The following is a 5000-nucleotide window of genomic DNA, read 5'->3' as shown; positions in this document are numbered from 1 at the left end:
ATTATATATATGATATATATAATTAAATATGAATAATAATAATAAATATATATATATATATATATATATATATATATATATATAATATATATCATTATAATATATATACCTATACACCATACCACCTCACTCACCACCACATACCCACACATACAACCACACACACACACACACACACACACACACACACACACACACACACACACACACACACACACACACGCCATGTGTGTGTGTGTGTATTTATACGCACGTTTATTCGCTTGTTTGATCAGAAGAGAAAAATGTACATATCTATCAGAGGAGAGCCGGCAGCACAAAATATCGGTATTAAGGCAACATTCTCTTAATTAGTGAATCCATATAACAGTTAATCTGGCCATTCATTTAGCTAAGTATCTAGAGCATATTTATTGATCTCATTATTCTCGATTCAAACATAATAGATAACTAGGCATTTAGAAACCTTCCGTGTTGAAACTTGCTGGAAACCTCAACTGTGCTGCTGCATTTTTCATATAATTCGCAGAATCCCCCGACTGTTATTGGTAAAAAAAAAAGAAAAAAAAAAGAAAAACAAGAATCCCTGATAATACTGAGAGCAAGAATTCTCCACTAATAAAAATCTGTTGCATATCTCCACTAATAAAAAGTCTGCAACAAGCGCGCATCGAAATCCACGGAATGAGTTACAGAGGAGAGATTAAACGGAAGTGAATATCACTCATACGATTTAGTTTTGATGAAAAAAAAGTGTTTGTTGAGATATATAGGTATTACGGCGATGTAACTAAAAGGCAATTATTAGTGTCCTCCATTCGGGAGCTTTGAAAGTAAAGAGAAAGTGATTGAGAAGATTCCTCATGTTTCTCTCACTATAGAAGAAAGCGGATAAAATCATTGCTCATGGACAGTAATGCTTTCATGGACCGTAAAGAGTCTGAATGCATTTGCAATATATAACGCACAGTATATGAATATATGGTGATACTTTTATCGAAGGTGATGAGTGTAGCAGGGGGTTTAAAACTGCTGTGTGCATGAACCGCGATAAATTTTGCCCAAGGCCTACCGAAATGTATGATGGAAATGATAATTTAAAGTCGGGATGTGACGTAAGTTGATCGTTGCAATAATAGAGGGGATGAAATGAACCTTGAACACTTGGCGAGATGATATATGATCGTCTTCTCTGATCAAGGAAGAAAAGACAGGCGCTCATTCTCATAACTTCCTCTATCATATATGAAAATGAACCAACTGATTTTGAATGAAGCTTATTCGTTTTTTCTTCTTTTGTAACAAACATAAGATACAAAAAAAAGACAAAATTAAGCAGACTTTGCAATATAGTTGGGTTATAATATGATTATATCATTGTTGAAATTCGATGGAGATTAATAATTAAACAATTCTTCAGGGGCTATTTTCCTCAAAGTATTAATTACCTCCCATATATTTCATAGCGATATGGGGTACTTCAAGTTTATACAATCAACTAACCTTGCCATTGTGCTTTTCTTAACATTAATTACCGTATAGTTTGCCACTAAGCATGTATAAAAAAATAGGCTTCATCTGAAAATGTCTTCGACTTTGGTAATACGCAATAAATCTAAATTTATTTTCATCATTTCTCTAAAGAATTAATTGCATATAATTACTTATCATTGCATTCCATTCTAAGTTTCATTATGACTTATAAATACAGTGTGAATACGTAGTAGTACTAAGGGTGTACATGTACTTCCATAGCTTTTTAGCTATGGAAGAGCGGCAGTGACTATGAACAATTGCATAACTAGGGGGAGAGGGGGTTATTATCAAAAATGTTCTTGTTCAAGTGAAAATGAATATTTGTTCAAGTTCAGACAACTAAATATATCATATTTATAATCAAACATACATTGCTAATCCAGTGGCTATACTGTCTTTAGCATATTCATTCCGTTAGAATTAATATACTTTGCAGAACATCACACTGTAGCATCCCATGTGGTCTAGTGGCTAGGATACCTGGCTTTCACCCAGGAGGCCCGGGTTCGATTCCCGGCATGGGAACATTTTTACAAAAATCCATCTACCTGTGGCTTGTTAGTTCCATAGTCCAACTGTAAACAACATGCATATTAACATTTAAACTTTCGTATTGTAATTAGTGTTAGGAATATTAAACTTTGTGTACTGGTGGTCGGGCGGAAGGCAATGGCAAGCCACCGCTCTAAATTGCCAAGAAAATCATGGAAGCCCATGATCGTCAAGGCCGCGGTGGCCGAATGGTTAGGGCGTCGAACTCAACACTGTCATGACGGCAATCTGAGTTCGAGGGTTCGAATCACCGACCGGCGCGTTGTTCCCATGGGCAAGGAACTTCACCTCGATTGCCTACCTGGTCACTGGGTGGCCAAGCTAGCCCAAGTCAGTGCTGTTCCCAAGCCCGGATAAAATAGAGAGAATGATTACCTAAAAGGTAACACCGGCACTCTCCGTGGAAAGGAACTAGGGACCCTACCACGTACTCACTCCAAGAGCATCACAACATGAAAACTACAATTAAGTATCATGCTGTGACCACGGCGGCTCAGACATGAACCTACCGTTAAAAGAAGAAGTACTGGTGGTGCCTTGTACCTATTTTCTCTCATATAAAGATTGAATAACTTTTTTTTTTCTGGAGTTCGGTAGCACACTCCTTTCTTCCATAGGATTTGTTTCCATATTTTATATTGCTATTTTACTTCAACATTTCTACTGATATGTGATCTTGTCATTGTTGATATGTCATTATTGTTATTACAACTACTATTACTATCATTATCGTTGTTACTATTATTTTTACATATTAACTTATCATTGTTGTTATTATAATGTTATTTATTTTCTATTATTATTATTATTACTATTACTATTATTATTATTATTATTATTATATCATCATCATCATCATCATCATCATCATCATCATCATCATCATCATCATCATCATCATCATCATCATCATCATCATCTACCCCGTTGCACGGTGTACGGGGCTTGCAGGACAGGACACTCTTGCAGCTGTTGCAAAGGTAAGGTGGGTGCAACTACAGCTACTCTTGAAATTCCAGTTCTTTATATATTCCTTATTACCTGTAATTGCGAGATAATTAACATACCTTATAACGTTAGCATAACAAATAAATGTAAATGTTACATGGAATTAAAATAAACATCAATTGCTTACGCCTTGTATATATTTCTAACTTGCCTATCTGCCCGCCAGCGTATTTGTTTACCTTATAAACTGAACACATCGATTTTCACTGAAAGAGTAATGTTAAAGCATTCTGTAATTTGTGGATTCGATATACTTCAGTCCAAAATTATAAAAAAATACAATAGAGTGAAGGAAAATATGTTTACAGTGTATTTATACGCATGTAGGGATATAAGTGAATATGTTTCGTTTTTTTTTATACATTAGGCCTAATTCCCTTTCTGATTTTTAATTTTTGATATAATGGAAGCATCGGGAAGTTTGTTCAATACTGCAGAACCTTTGCAAAAACAGAAATGTCCGATTGCATGAGGATATTGCATAAAACGTCTACACAACCCCACTCCCTTCCCCTCCCTCCCTCTTCAGCACAACCCCCCCCCTTATTCGAAAGACAAATCATTTACTAAATCCTGATGGAAGATACTCGATCAGGGCATTTATTTTTCGTTCCGTTACATACACACTGAAAAGTTAGCAGCATATCGAAGATGAAACTCTTGTGCCAGCTGGTCTTGTGTCCAGAAAGCAAGGGCGCTAGATTGCACTGCCTAGTGAGTCAAGAAGCTAAATCTTCAACAAAATTCAGCAAACCTAACGTACTATGTCTTTAGAATTCGCAAATATTTTCTTCACTGTAACAATGAACTTATGATAATGGTAATTATGTTATCAAAGTATTTTTAAACCCAATTTTCTTTCAGACTATCGTCATTTACCGTAATTTCACAATTCTTGTTATCCCAGCGCACCATCTTCTATTGCTGTCTCGTTCTCTTATGAAAGATCTTCCAAATTCTGAATTTTAGATAGGAAAAAAAAAAATATTGCGTATATCTCCTCGCAAGACAGACAAATGGGAAAAAAAAAGTTAACAGAAGAAAAAATAATAACCTAAAGCATTCAGAAAAGGAAAACTAACGCAAACTGGGCCATCTGTATTTAGAAATTTCATATCGGTATTTTATTATTTATTATTTTCACCTTTTTTGTTTTCTTTTTAAATCCCTGTAAAAACAAATTTATATACATGGCCTCGATGGCGCAGTAGGCAGCGCGTCAGTCTCATAATCTGAAGGTCGTGAGTTCGAGCCTCACTCGGGGCAGAGTTTTTATCGAGAAGATGCTCTTCTAAAACATATACGTGTGTGTGGACGTTCGTACGTGTTGTATATACATATGTGAGTTTATGTGCACACACGCAAACTTGTGTGTATATATATGTATATATATGTATGTATATATACATATATATATATGTATAATATATATGTATATATGTATACATATAGATATGTATAATATAAAATACATATATTTAATATTTATATATATATATATATATAATACACACACACACACACACACACACACACACACACACACACACAAACAAACACACACACACACCACACACACACACACACACACCCACCCCAACACACCCAACACACACACCCACACACAACACACACACACACACACACACACACACACCACACACACACACACACCCACACATACACACACACACACACACACACACACCCCACACACACCACACACACACACACACACACACACACACACACACCCCACCACAACACACACACACACACACACAACACCACACACACACCCCCCCTCCACCACCCCCCTCTTCCCTTTTTTTTACTTCCTCCCCCTTCCTCTCTCCTTCCCTCCCCCCCCTCTCTCTCTCTCTCCTTCCCTCCCCCCCCTCTCT

General features: G+C 36.4%; 2 non-coding genes across 2 annotated transcripts; both read left to right on the top strand.

Moving 5' to 3' along the window:
- Positions 1–1989: 1989 nt before the first annotated feature.
- Positions 1990–2061, top strand: Trnae-uuc. The gene has a single exon. It is a non-coding gene; the product is annotated as a tRNA-Glu (tRNA).
- Positions 2062–4289: 2228 nt separating this feature from the next.
- On the top strand, positions 4290–4362 carry Trnam-cau. Its single transcript has one exon. It is a non-coding gene; the product is annotated as a tRNA-Met (tRNA).
- Positions 4363–5000: the final 638 nt, after the last annotated feature.

This window comes from Penaeus monodon, chromosome 36 (assembly GCF_015228065.2).
Source record: "Penaeus monodon isolate SGIC_2016 chromosome 36, NSTDA_Pmon_1, whole genome shotgun sequence".
In the NCBI taxonomy this organism is placed as follows: domain Eukaryota; kingdom Metazoa; phylum Arthropoda; class Malacostraca; order Decapoda; family Penaeidae; genus Penaeus; species Penaeus monodon.
This window is presented reverse-complemented; position numbering and strand designations above follow the sequence as displayed.